A 15,342-nucleotide genomic window follows, 5' to 3' on the forward strand; every position below is an offset into this window, starting at 1 on the left:
CTGTTCAAGGTCATAGTATGGTTCAAAATGGTCAGACAGTACTTGTATATAGTCTGTTGCACTTACCCCCTCATGGGTATCTCGATACAAGCGGATTAGTTCTGCCGCTGGAGATTGCAGACTTTCCATAACACGCTGACGCTTGCCTTCCTCTGAGCAGGACCATTCTTTCAAGCATTGAAGGGTGTGCTCTTTCCAAACTTCAAAAGCTTCTTCTCCTTGTGGTACAGGAACATTACCAGAGAACACTTTTAGCTTTCTATAATGTGCCGCCTGTAACCCTTGTGCTAGCATCTCAGTCAGTTGATTTAAAGTGCCAACAGCATTCTCACTAGATTGTGAAATATTGACATCTTCCTGATAAGAATAGTTAACTGGCATTTGTTCTTCTTTTACTCTGACATTTTGTGGGACAGAGGGAAGGTACCTCCTTCTAGGAGTAGGTTGAGGGCGCCACTTTTCTTCGTGTTGCTCCTCCATGACTGACTATTAAACCCACTTCGCTCTGAGCAGTGCCTCCAAATGTAGCCCTGTTTTGGGGGGGGTTATGTGAAATGGCCCACACCAAACAAGCTATGGCGCTAACCTGTATATGAGTAGGCAATCCTGAGCCTTCGCTATATGGAAGAGGGGGTTGTGATAATACAAATGGCAGTGCCTCCACCTAGAATAGGGATCCTGCAATTGAGGAAACTCACCCCTTTCTAGGAATGTAACATGTAGACAACTTACAGTAACTATACATAGCAGTATTAATGCCCCCAGCTTATATTTCTAACATGAAAACATGTCACCCACCTGTATGAGATTAATGCAAAGTTTATATAAAGCAGCCACATAAAACAGGATGCATAAGAATAACATTCAGGAATTACAATTTACCATAAATTGGGAGGTTGCAATTATACCCGGGTATATGTGCATGTAGTATACAGAATACCTCCAACCATGGGTTATAGCTAGAGATGAGCGAATTTCTCAAAAATTCGATTCGGCTGATTCGGCGAATTCCAGTGTGAAATTCGATTCGATGCGAATTTCTTCGCTACGAAGATGACATATAAAAAGGGTTTCTAGGCTTCAGAGAGCCTTTAAATTAGTGCAGAACACTGTACCTTTAATTTAAATGCCCTTGGAGATGAGGAAAGAGAAGGAGAAGGAGAAGGATGAGAAGAAGGAGAAGGAGAAGGATGAGAAGAAGGAGAAGGAGAAGGATGAGAAGAAGGAGAAGGATGAGGAGAAGGAGAAGGATGAGAAGAAGGAGAAGGATGAGAAGAAGGAGAAGGATGAGAAGAAGGAGAAGGATGAGAAGAAGGAGAAGGAGAAGGATGAGAAGAAGGAGAAGGATGAGAAGAAGGAGAAGGATGAGAAGAAGGAGAAGGAGAAGGAGAAGGATGAGAAGAAGGAAAAGGAGAAGGATGAGAAGATGGAGAAGGAGAAGGATGAGAAGAAGGAGAAGGAGAAGGATGAGAAGAAGGAGAAGGAGAAGGATGAGAAGAAGGAGAAGGAGAAGGATGAGGAGAAGGAGAAGGATGAGAAGAAGGAGAAGGATGAGAAGAAGGAGAAGGAGAAGGATGAGAAGAAGGAGAAGGATGAGAAGAAGGAGAAGGAGAAGGATGAGAAGATGGAGAAGGAGAAGGATGAGAAGAAGGAGAAGGAGAAGGATGAGAAGAAGGAGAAGGAGAAGGATGAGAAGAAGGAGAAGGATGAGGAGAAGGAGAAGGATGAGAAGAAGGAGAAGGATGAGAAGAAGGAGAAGGATGAGAAGAAGGAGAAGGATGAGAAGAAGGAGAAGGAGAAGGATGAGAAGAAGGAGAAGGATGAGAAGAAGGAGAAGGATGAGAAGAAGGAGAAGGAGAAGGAGAAGCAGAAGGAGAAGGATGAGAAGAAGGAAAAGGAGAAGGATGAGAAGATGGAGAAGGAGAAGGATGAGAAGAAGGAGAAGGAGAAGGATGAGAAGAAGGAGAAGGAGAAGGATGAGAAGATGGAGAAGGAGAAGGATGAGAAGAAGGAGAAGGAGAAGGATGAGAAGAAGGAGAAGGAGAAGGATGAGAAGAAGGAGAAGGAGAAGGATGAGAAGAAGGAGAAGGAGAAGGATGAGAATCGAATATTTCCTGAAATTCGACTCGAATTCCGGTTTGCCTGGTTCGATTCGCTCATCTCTAGTTATAGCTAGAGATGAGCGAATCGAAGTAGCCGAAGTGGAATTCGAGTCGAATATCGGAAAAATTTCGATTTCGAATCCGAAAAATAGCCTAATTCGGACGCGCGAATCGAAATTTTTCCGAAAATGGCGGCTGACATGTGCGGCGACGGAGCGGGGATGTCTGGGAAGGCGCGCAGACAAGGCGCGCTGACCCATAATGCATTCCTCAACGACATGTGATCGCATCAGCCAATCAGCAGCCAGCCAGCTAGCACTGTGTAATGGTCGAGCTATAAATAGCGGCCATTTTGGAATTCTTCATTTGCCTGCAGTCATTGAACAGAGGCAGACCGCTCTGTATTAGGGACAGGGACAGAGTTAGGGCCACAGAAACGATACTTGGGGACAGAGAAACGATACTTAGGGACAGAGAACTATTACTCAGGGACACAGATTTGTTAATGAGGGCCACAGAATCGTTACTTAGGGACAAAGAAATGCTAGTTAGGGACACAGAATTCATACTCGGGGACAGACAGAATTGTTACTGAGTGCCAGAGAATTGTTACTTAGGGCCACAGAAACGTTATTAGGGCCACAGAATTGTTACTCAGGGACAGACAGAATTGTTACTGAGTGCCAGAGAATTGTTACTTAGGGCCACAGAAACTTTAGTTAGGGCCACAGAATTGTTACTCAGGGACAGACACAGAATTGTTACTGAGGGCCACAGAACTGTTACTTAGGGCCACAGAATTGTTACTCGCACAGACACAGAATTGTTACTCGCACAGACACAGAATTGTTACTGACGGCCACAGAACTGTTACTTAGGGCCACAGAATTGTTACTCGCACAGACACAGAATTGTTACACAGGGACACAGAACTGTTACTGAGGGCCACAGAACCGTTACTTAGGGCCACAGAATTGTTACTCGCACAGACACAGAGATGTTACTCGCACAGACACAGAATTGTTACTCGCACAGACACAGAATTGTTACTGAGGGCCACAGAACTGTTACTTGGGGCCACAGAAACGTTAATCAGGGACACAGAATTGTTACTGAGGGCCACAGAACTGTTACTTAGGGCCACAGAATTGTTACTCGCACAGACACAGAATTGTTACTCGCACAGACACAGAATTGTTACTGAGGGCCACAGAACTGTTACTTAGGGCCACAGAATTGTTACTCGCACAGACACAGAATTGTTACACAGGGACACAGAACTGTTACTGAGGGCCACAGAACCGTTACTTAGGGCCACAGAATTGTTACTCGCACAGACACAGAATTGTTACTCGCACAGACACAGAATTGTTACTCGCACAGACACAGAATTGTTACTCAGGGACACAGAACTGTTACTGAGGGCCACAGAACTGTTACTTAGGGCCACAGAATTGTTACTCGCACAGACACAGAATTGTTACTCAGGGACACAGAACTGTTACTGAGGGCCACAGAACTGTTACTTAGGGCCACAGAATTGTTACTCGCACAGACACAGAATTGTTACTCGCACAGACACAGAATTGTTACTCAGGGACACAGAACTGTTACTGAGGGCCAAAGAACTGTTACTTAGGGCCACAGAATTGTTACTCGCACAGACACAGAATTGTTACTCGCACAGACACAGAATTGTTACTCAGGGACACAGAACTGTTACTGAGGGCCACAGAACTGTTACTTAGGGCCACAGAATTGTTACTCGCACAGACACAGAATTGTTACTCGCACAGACACAGAATTGTTACTGAGGGCCACAGAACTGTTACTTGGGGCCACAGAAACGTTAATCAGGGACACAGAATTGTTACTGAGGGCCACAGAACTGTTACTTAGGGCCACAGAATTGTTACTCGCACAGACACAGAATTGTTACTGAGGGCCACAGAACTGTTACTTAGGGCCACAGAATTGTTACTCGCACAGACACAGAATTGTTACTCAGGGACACAGAATTGTTACTCAGGGACACATAATCGTTTAATTAAAGAGTATGTCAGACAACACGCAGAGGAGTGGCAGAGGAGGCAATGTTTTAGGAGCGAGCAGACGTGGCAGCAGAGGAAGGGGTCGAGGCAGCACTATTCGCAGCCAGAGGCCAGTGCTCCCGGTGTCATCCAGCGGTCGTGTCTCCACCGACAACCCTGCCGTCATCGATTGGTTGGCTCGGTCGTCTTCCTCTTCCCAGGTCACCTCTGACACCTACAGCCAACGGTCGGTGGGTACGTCAGACACAACCGTTAGTTGGCATGGCCCGGGACCAAGCCCACTGAAATCACGTGTCCTCTACCTGCCCCTGTCCTTTGGTGTTCCCTCACCAAGCGAAGTATCGCATGCTCTGGGCTCAGCCCCACTGTACAGTGAGGAAGAGCTAACAGAGGGCGGTCAGGAACGGGGGGAGACATCCGCCTTTTCAGCAGCCAGGCGAAGAAGTAGTGGCGAGGAGAGTGGCCCGGTAGCCGGTCTAGAGACAGGTCTGTCTCCTGACCCAGACGCAGCCGAGGGGGCTAGTAGTGAGACGAGGACCCTACTTGATGATGAGGAGGTTGATCGCACTTGGCAGCCTCGTCGTCATCAGGCAATTTCTTCCGCATCATCAGGAGAAGAGGGTGGCAGCTTGGCAGTGAGCGAAACAGTCGGTGGGTTGCCCAGGAGACAGCAGCAGGGTCGCAGCAGTGTCAGTGGAGCCAAACGGCCACGGAGTAGAGCACCAGCTCCACTGCAGCCTACCACCACGGCCAGTAGTGGTGCCGGTGTGCACGGAGGAAGCAGCAGTCAGCCAGTGAGGAGTATCGGGGGCAAAGTTTCCTACTTGGCGGTGTGGCAATTTTTCGTCAAGCCGCCCGAGGAAGTAAACGTAGCCGTATGTCGACTATGTGGCCAGAAAGTCAAGCGTGGCCAGGGGGCCCATGTTGGGACTACAGCGTTGCGGCAGCATATGCAGCGTCGCCATTTGGTGGCCTGGGAAAACCGTGATAAAGATACGGCGGTTCTGCCCGCCCCAGCCCCCGCTCCATCACCCGCTCCGTTACTTGCTCCGTCACCCGACGTCAATCGCCCTCCATCAGCCAGTCAAGGCTCCAACACCTCTGCTGAGGGGAGTTGTCGCTCGTTGGCATCTTCCGCTCGTTCAGATGCTCCTTCTCCTGCTACTCCTCTTCACGGATTCCGTCAGCAGTCTTTCTTGGAATCCGTTTCCAAGAGACAACAGTTTGCGAGCACGCACCCGACGGTGCAAAAGCTGAACGTCCTCCTGTCCAAGTTGCTGGTGCTGCAGTCCCTCCCTTTTCAAGTGGTGGACTCAGCACCTTTCAGAGAAATGATGGCTTGTGCCGCGCCGCGGTGGAGAGTGCCAAGCCGTCATTTCTTCGCCAAAAAGGCAGTGCCAGCCCTGCATTCACATGTAGAAGACATGGTGGGCCAGTCTTTGAGCATGTCGGTCTCTGCCAAAGTGCACGGCAGCGCCGACGTGTGGAGCTGTAACTACGGTCAGGGACAGTACATGTCATTTACGGCCCACTGGGTGAACGTGGTGCCGTCACAGCCGCACCAGCAACTTGGACAGGTCACGCCGCTTTTGCCTCCACGTTTGCACGTCCTTGGTCCGGCAAAGATGTCCGCCTCTACCACCTCTTCTTCCGCCGTGTCCTCAGCCGCCACCCCCGTGCCAAGTCCCATTACCCGACCGGCATATCACATGTGCAGGGCGCAACGGTGTCACGCTGTTCTGCACCTGGTATGCCTTGGCGAACGTAGTCACACAGGGGAGGAACTTCTGAGTGTAATGAACAGAGAAATCGACAGATGGCTGTCTCCGCGCAAACTGAAAATCGGAACCATGTTGACCGACAACGGAAAGAACATGGTGTCTGCTCTGCGTCAAGGAAGGTTGTGCCATGCGCCATGCATGGCTCACGTGTTCAATCTGGTTGTCAAGCGGTTCCTAAAATCCACCATCCCACTGCAAGACATCCTTAAAATGTCACGTAAACTTTGCATGCATTTCAGCCATTCCTACACCGCAAAGCACACCCTCCTTGAGCTGCAGCGGCAGAACGGAATTGCACATCATCGCCTGATCTGCGACGTTGCAACAAGGTGGAATTCAACCCTACACATGTTAGACCGCCTTTACGAGCAGCGAAAGGCCATCACCGATTTCCTGATGTTACAAGCGGATAAAGGTACTCCCCTGTGTAACTTCGATGTCAGCCATTGGCAGCTCATGCGTGACACCTGCCGCTTGCTCAGGCCCTTTGAGGAGGCCACGCTATTCGTGAGTCGGCAGGACTATGGGATGAACGACGTCATTCCTCTGTTGCACGTCCTGGAACAAATGCTGTTAACAATGGCTGGTCAGGGTGCGGTAGACGTGGCGCACAGATCTCAACGCCACATGACCCCTGTGGGGGCAGGACAGGAAGAAGAGGAGGAGGTAGAGGAGGACATTTGTGCTCAGGAATTATTGAGTGAAATGGGTGGTTTTTCCACTCAGCGGACAGGAGTGGAGGAGCAGGAGCATCTGGTAGAGGAGGAGGAGGAGGAGACAGAGGACCCAGACGCACCGTGGCAGTATGCTGTGGAGATGGAGGCAGGGAGTCCCTCGCATTCCTTGGCACAAATGGCCCATAGCATGCTCGGTTGCTTGCGTAGCGACAGCCGAATAATAACCATCAGACAGAGGGATGACTTTTGGCTGTCCACCTTGTTGGACCCTCGCTACCGTTCAAAAATGGTGGCCTTTTTCACACCTGCTGAGAGGGAGGCCAAAATAACGTACTATAAAAACCACCTATGTAGTCAGTTGGTCTCTGCCTTTGTGCGCCAACGTCCATCCTCAGACACTGTGGGCCCTGTGCGCTCGCGTTCCGCTGCCATGGCAGCAGGGGAGGGGTGGGGTGGTAGGAGCAGTGGCAGCTCCACCAGCAGCGGCTGCCTCAGTCTGCAGTCGATGATGAGTAGCTTTCTTCACCAGCGCAGTGAGGAAACTACTAACCAGCCGCAGCAGCAGCAGCAGCAGCATCAGGTGGACCTGGAGCAGGACCTCAAACAACAGGCTTGGGCCTACTTGGACAGCACCCTGCCAACCGAGGTAGACAATGCCCTTGACTACTGGTCAACAAAACTTGACCTTTGGCCCCAACTAGCTGAATTTGCCCTTGAAAGGCTGTCATGCCCGGCCAGTAGCGTGGCATCGGAGCGCGTGTTTAGTGCGGCAGGAGGTATTGTAACTCCGCGGAGGACACGACTGTCCACCCAAAGTGTGGAGAGACTCACGTTTGTGAAAATGAATCAGGCGTGGATTAGTCTGGATTTCAAACCACCAGTTCCTGACACAACTGACTAAATCCGCCATGAATCATGCCTCAAACATGTGCCACTTTGAGGTCTCCTCACACACTGCTGGTGTGTTGAATTTTTTGACATAGGGTGCTGGCAGATTATGGGCCTCCCATTGCTGCTGCCAGGCCCCTAATCTGCCATAGGCCCCTATATACCGCCTCCTCATGCTGCTGCCAGGTCCAGAGTCTCTCATGGGTCCCTGTACGGCCTCCCATTGCTGCTGTCTCCATCGCCACACTCTGCCATGTGCCACTTTCAGGTCTCCTCACACACTGCTGGTGTGTAGAATTTTTTGACATAGGGTGCTGGCAGATTACGGGCCTCCCATTGCTGCTGCCAGGCCCCTAATCTGCCATAGGCCCCTATATACCGCCTCCTCATGCTGCTGCCAGGTCCAGAGTCTCTCATGGGTCCCTGTACGGCCTCCCATTGCTGCTGTCTCCATCGCCACACTCTGCCATGTGCCACTTTCAGGTCTCCTCACACTGCTGGTGTGTAGAATTTTTTGACATAGGGTACTGGCAGATTACGGGCCTCCCATAGCTGCTGCCAGGCCCCTAATCTGCCATAGGCCCCTATATACCGCCTCCTCATGCTGCTGCCAGGTCCAGAGTCTCTCATGGGTCCCTGTACGGCCTCCCATTGCTGCTGTCTCCATCGCCACACTCTGCCATGTGCCACTTTCAGGTCTCCTCACACACTGCTGGTGTGTAGAATTTTTTGACATAGGGTGCTGGCAGATTACGGGCCTCCCATAGCTGCTGCCAGGCCCCTAATCTGCCATAGGCCCCTATATACCGCCTCCTCATGCTGCTGCCAGGTCCAGAGTCTCTCATGGGTCCCTGTACGGCCTCCCATTGCTGCTGTCTCCATCGCCACACTCTGCCATGTGCCACTTTCAGGTCTCCTCACACACTGCTGGTGTGTAGAATTTTTTGACATAGGGTGCTGGCAGATTACGGGCCTCCTATAGCTGCTGCCAGGCCCCTAATCTGCCATAGGCCCCTATATACCGCCTCCTCATGCTGCTGCCAGGTCCAGAGTCTCTCATGGGTCCCTGTACGGCCTCCCATTGCTGCTGTCTCCATCGCCACACTCTGCCATGTGCCACTTTCAGGTCTCCTCACACACTGCTGGTGTGTAGAATTTTTTGACATAGGGTGCTGGCAGATTACGGGCCTCCTATAGCTGCTGCCAGGCCCCTAATCTGCCATAGGCCCCTATATACCGCCTCCTCATGCTGCTGCCAGGTCCAGAGTCTCTCATGGGTCCCTGTACGGCCTCCCATTGCTGCTGTCTCCATCGCCACACTCTGCCATGTGCCACTTTCAGGTCTCCTCACACACTGCTGGTGTGTAGAATTTTTTGACATAGGGTGCTGGCAGATTACGGGCCTCCCATAGCTGCTGCCAGGCCCCTAATCTGCCATAGGCCCCTATATACCGCCTCCTCATGCTGCTGCCAGGTCCAGAGTCTCTCATGGGTCCCTGTACGGCCTCCCATTGCTGCTGTCTCCATCGCCACACTCTGCCATGTGCCACTTTCAGGTCTCCTCACACACTGCTGGTGTGTAGAATTTTTTGACATAGGGTGCTGGCAGATTACGGGCCTCCCATAGCTGCTGCCAGGCCCCTAATCTGCCATAGGCCCCTATATACCGCCTCCTCATGCTGCTGCCAGGTCCAGAGTCTCTCATGGGTCCCTGTACGGCCTCCCATTGCTGCTGTCTCCATCGCCACACTCTGCCATGTGCCACTTTCAGGTCTCCTCACACACTGCTGGTTTGTTGAATTTTTTGACATAGGGTGCTGGCAGATTACGGGCCTCCCATTGCTGCTGCTAGGCCCCTAATCTGCCATAGGCCCCTATATACCGCCTCCTCATGCTGCTGCAAGGTCCAGAGTCTGTCATGGGTCCCTGTACGGCCTCCCATTGCTGCTGTCTCCATCGCCACACTCTGCCATGTGCCACTTTTAGGTCTCCTCACACACTGCTGGTGTGTAGAATTTTTTGACATAGGGTGCTGGCAGATTACGGGCCTCCCATAGCTGCTGCCAGGCCCCTAATCTGCCATAGGCCCCTATATACCGCCTCCTCATGCTGATGCCAGGTCCAGAGTCTCTCATGGGTCCCTGTACGGCCTCCCATTGCTGCTGTCTCCATCGCCACACTCTGCCATGTGCCACTTTCAGGTCTCCTCACACACTGCTGGTGTGTAGAATTTTTTGACATAGGGTGCTGGCAGATTACGGGCCTCCCATAGCTGCTGCCAGGCCCCTAATCTGCCATAGGCCCCTATATACCGCCTCCTCATGCTGCTGCCAGGTCCAGAGTCTCTCATGGGTCCCTGTACGGCCTCCCATTGCTGCTGTCTCCATCGCCACACTCTGCTATGTGCCACTTTCAGGTCTCCTCACACACTGCTGGTGTGTAGAATTTTTTGACATAGGGTGCTGGCAGATTACGGGCCTCCCATAGCTGCTGCCAGGCCCCTAATCTGCCATAGGCCCCTATATACCGCCTCCTCATGCTGCTGCCAGGTCCAGAGTCTCTCATGGGTCCCTGTACGGCCTCCCATTGCTGCTGTCTCCATCGCCACACTCTGCCATGTGCCACTTTCAGGTCTCCTCACACACTGCTGGTGTGTTGAATTTTTTGACATAGGGTGCTGGCAGATTACGGGCCTCCCATTGCTGCTGCCAGGCCCCTAATCTGCCATAGGCCCCTATATACCGCCTCCTCATGCTGCTGCCAGGTCCAGAGTCTCTCATGGGTCCCTGTACGGCCTCCCATTGCTGCTGTCTCCATCGCCACACTCTGCCATGTGCCACTTTCAGGTCTCCTCACACACTGCTGGTGTGTAGAATTTTTTGACATAGGGTGCTGGCAGATTACGGGCCTCCTATAGCTGCTGACAGGCCCCTAATCTGCCATAGGCCCCTATATACCGCCTCCTCATGCTGCTGCCAGGTCCAGAGTCTGTCATGGGTCCCTGTACGGCCTCCCATTGCTGCTGTCTCCATCGCCACACTCTGCCATGTGCCACTTTCAGGTCTCCTCACACACTGCTGGTGTGTAGAATTTTTTGACATAGGGTGCTGGCAGATTACGGGCCTCCCATAGCTGCTGCCAGGCCCCTAATCTGCCATAGGCCCCTATATACCGCCTCCTCATGCTGCTGCCAGGTCCAGAGTCTCTCATGGGTCCCTGTATGGCCTCCCATTGCTGCTGTCTCCATCGCCACACTCTGCCATGTGCCACTTTCAGGTCTCCTCACACACTGCTGGTGTGTTGAATTTTTTGACATAGGGTGCTGGCAGATTACGGGCCTCCCATTGCTGCTGCCAGGCCCTTAATCTGCCATAGGCCCCTATATACCGCCTCCTCATGCTGCTGCCAGGTCCAGAGTCTGTCATGGGTCCCTGTACGACCTCCCATTGCTGCTGTCTCCATCGCCACACTCTGCCATGTGCCACTTTCAGGTCTCCTCACACACTGCTGGTGTGTAGAATTTTTTGACATAGGGTGCTGGCAGATTACGGGCCTCCCATAGCTGCTGCCAGGCCCCTAATCTGCCATAGGCCCCTATATACCGCCTCCTCATGCTGCTGCCAGGTCCAGAGTCTCTCATGGGTCCCTGTACGGCCTCCCATTGCTGCTGTCTCCATCGCCACACTCTGCCATGTGCCACTTTCAGGTCTCCTCACACACTGCTGGTGTGTAGAATTTTTTGACATAGGGTGCTGGCAGATTACGGGCCTCCTATAGCTGCTGCCAGGCCCCTAATCTGCCATAGGCCCCTATATACCGCCTCCTCATGCTGCTGCCAGGTCCAGAGTCTGTCATGGGTCCCTGTACGGCCTCCCATTGCTGCTGTCTCCATCGCCACACTCTGCCATGTGCCACTTTCAGGTCTCCTCACACTGCTGGTGTGTAGAATTTTTTGACATAGGGTGCTGGCAGATTACGGGCCTCCCATAGCTGCTGCCAGGCCCCTAATCTGCCATAGGCCCCTATATACCGCCTCCTCATGCTGCTGCCAGGTCCAGAGTCTCTCATGGGTCCCTGTACGGCCTCCCATTGCTGCTGTCTCCATTGCCACACTCTGCCATGTGCCACTTTCAGGTCTCCTCACACACAGCTGGTGTGTAGAATTTTTTGACAAAGGGTGCTGGCAGATTACGGGCCTCCCATAGCTGCTGCCAGGTCCCTAATCTGCCATGGGCCCCTATATACCGCCTCCTCATGCTGCTGCCAGGTCCACAGTGTCTCATGCCATGTGCCACTTTCAGGTCTCCTCACACTGCTGGTGTGTTGAATTTTTTGACATAGGGTGCTGGCAGATTATGGGCCTCCTATAGCTGCTGCCAGGCCCCTAATCTGCCATAGGCCCCTATATACCGCCTCCTCATGCTGCTGCCAGGTCCAGAGTCTCTCATGGGTCCCTGTACGGCCTCCCATTGCTGCTATCTCCATCGCCACACTCTGCCATGTGCCACTTTCAGGTCTCCTCACACACTGCTGGTGTGTAGAATTTTTTGACATAGGGTGCTGGCAGATTACGGGCCTCCCATAGCTGCTGCCAGGCCCCTAATCTGCCATAGGCCCCTATATACCGCCTCCTCATGCTGCTGCCAGGTCCAGAGTCTCTCATGGGTCCCTGTACGGCCTCCCATTGCTGCTGTCTCCATTGCCACACTCTGCCATGTGCCACTTTCAGGTCTCCTCACACACTGCTGGTGTGTAGAATTTTTTGACATAGGGTGCTGGCAGATTACGGGCCTCCTATAGCTGCTGCCAGGCCCCTAATCTGCCATAGGCCCCTATATACCGCCTCCTCATGCTGCTGCCAGGTCCAGAGTCTGTCATGGGTCCCTGTACGGCCTCCCATTGCTGCTGTCTCCATCGCCACACTCTGCCATGTGCCACTTTCAGGTCTCCTCACACTGCTGGTGTGTTGAATTTTTTGACATAGGGTGCTGGCAGATTACGGGCCTCCTATAGCTGCTGCCAGGCCCCTAATCTGCCATGGGCCCCTATATACCGCCTCCTCATGCTGCTGCCAGGTCCACAGTGTCTCATGCCATGTGCCACTTTCAGGTCTCCTCACACTGCTGGTGTGTTGAATTTTTTGACATAGGGTGCTGGCAGATTATGGGCCTCCTATAGCTGCTGCCAGGCCCCTAATCTGCCATAGGCCCCTATATACCGCCTCCTCATGCTGCTGCCAGGTCCAGAGTCTCTCATGGGTCCCTGTACGGCCTCCCATTGCTGCTGTCTCCATCGCCACACTCTGCCATGTGCCACTTTCAGGTCTCCTCACACTGCTGGTGTGTAGAATTTTTTGACATAGGGTGCTGGCAGATTACGGGCCTCCTATAGCTGCTGCCAGGCCCCTAATCTGCCATAGGCCCCTATATACCGCCTCCTCATGCTGCTGCCAGGTCCAGAGTCTGTCATGGGTCCCTGTACGGCCTCCCATTGCTGCTGTCTCCATCGCCACACTCTGCCATGTGCCACTTTCAGGTCTCCTCACACTGCTGGTGTGTAGAATTTTTTGACATAGGGTGCTGGCAGATTACGGGCCTCCCATAGCTGCTGCCAGGCCCCTAATCTGCCATAGGCCCCTATATACCGCCTCCTCATGCTGCTGCCAGGTCCAGAGTCTCTCATGGGTCCCTGTACGGCCTCCCATTGCTGCTGTCTCCATCGCCACACTCTGCCATGTGCCACTTTCAGGTCTCCTCACACTGCTGGTGTGTAGAATTTTTTGACATAGGGTGCTGGCAGATTACGGGCCTCCCATAGCTGCTGCCAGGCCCCTAATCTGCCATAGGCCCCTATATACCGCCTCCTCATGCTGCTGCCAGGTCCAGAGTCTGTCATGGGTCCCTGTACGGCCTCCCATTGCTGCTGTCTCCATCGCCACACTCTGCCATGTGCCACTTTCAGGTCTCCTCACACTGCTGGTGTGTAGAATTTTTTGACATAGGGTGCTGGCAGATTACGGGCCTCCTATAGCTGCTGCCAGGCCCCTAATCTGCCATAGGCCCCTATATACCGCCTCCTCATGCTGCTGCCAGGTCCAGAGTCTCTCATGGGTCCCTGTACGGCCTCCCATTGCTGCTGTCTCCATCGCCACACTCTGCCATGTGCCACTTTCAGGTCTCCTCACACTGCTGGTGTGTAGAATTTTTTGACATAGGGTGCTGGCAGATTACGGGCCTCCTATAGCTGCTGCCAGGCCCCTAATCTGCCATAGGCCCCTATATACCGCCTCCTCATGCTGCTGCCAGGTCCAGAGTCTCTCATGGGTCCCTGTACGGCCTCCCATTGCTGCTGTCTCCATCGCCACACTCTGCCATGTGCCACTTTCAGGTCTCCTCACACTGCTGGTGTGTAGAATTTTTTGACATAGGGTGCTGGCAGATTACGGGCCTCCCATTGCTGCTGCCAGGCCCCTAATCTGCCATGGGCCCCTATACCGCCTCCTCATGCTGCTGCCAAGTCCAGAGTGTGTCATGGGTCCCTGTACGGCCTCCCATTGCTGCTGTCTCCATAGCCACACTCTGCCATGTGCCACTTTCAGGTCTCCTCACACTGCTGGTGTGTTGAATTTTTTGACATAGGGTGCTGGCAGATTACGGGCCTCCCATTGCTGCTGCCAGGCACGTAATCTGCCATGGGCCCCCGTACCGACTCCTCATGCTGTGACGTTGCAACAAGGTGGAATTCAACCCTACATATGTTAGACCGCCTTTACGAACAGCGAAAGGCCATCACCGATTTCCTGATGTTAAAAGCGGATAAAGGTACTCCCTGTGTAACTTAGATGTCAGCCATTGGCAGCTCATGCGTGACACCTGCGCTTGCTCAGGCCCTTTGAGGAGGCCACGCTATTCGTGAGTCGCCAGGACTATGGGATGAACGACGTCATTCCTCTGTTGCACGTCCTGGAACAAATGCTGTTAACAATGGCTGGTCAGGGTGCGGTAGACGTGGCGCACAGATCTCAACGCCACATGACCCCTGTGGGGGCAGGACAGGAAGAAGAGGAGGAGGTAGAGGAGGACATTGGTGCTCAGGAATTATTGAGTGAAATGGGTGGTTTTTCCACTCAGCGGACAGGAGTGGAGGAGCAGGAGCATCTGGTAGAGGAGGAGGAGGAGGAGACAGAGGACCCAGACGCACCGTGGCAGTATGCTGTGGAGATGGAGGCAGGGAGTCCCTCGCATTCCTTGGCACAAATGGCCCATAGCATGCTCGGTTGCTTGCGTAGCGACAGCCGAATAATAACCATCAGACAGAGGGATGACTTTTGGCTGTCCACCTTGTTGGACCCTCGCTACCGTTCAAAAATGGTGGCCTTTTTCACACCTGCTGAGAGGGAGGCCAAAATAACGTACTATAAAAACCACCTATGTAGTCAGCTGGTCTCTGCCTGTCTGCGCCAACGTCCATCCTCAGACACTGTGGGCCCTGTGCGCTCGCGTTCCGCTGCCATGGCAGCAGGGGAGGGGTGGGGTGGTAGGAGCAGTGGCAGCTCCACCAGCAGCGGCTGCCTCAGTCTGCAGTCGATGATGAGTAGCTTTCTTCACCAGCGCAGTGAGGAAACTACTAACCAGCCGCAGCAGCAGCAGCAGCAGCAGCAGCATCAGGTGGACCTGGAGCAGGACCTCAAACAACAGGCTTAGGCCTACTTGGACAGCACCCTGCCAACCGAGGTAGACAATCCCCTTGACTACTGGGCAACGAAACTTGACCTTTGGCCCCAACTAGCTGAATTTGCCCTTGAAAGGCTGTCATGCCCGGCCAGTAGCGTGGCATCGGAGCG

This window comes from Staurois parvus, unplaced genomic scaffold (genome assembly GCF_062004578.1).
Source record: "Staurois parvus isolate SC_StPar_1 unplaced genomic scaffold, SC_StPar_1.0 ptg000191l, whole genome shotgun sequence".
Taxonomy (NCBI): Eukaryota; Metazoa; Chordata; class Amphibia; order Anura; family Ranidae; genus Staurois; species Staurois parvus.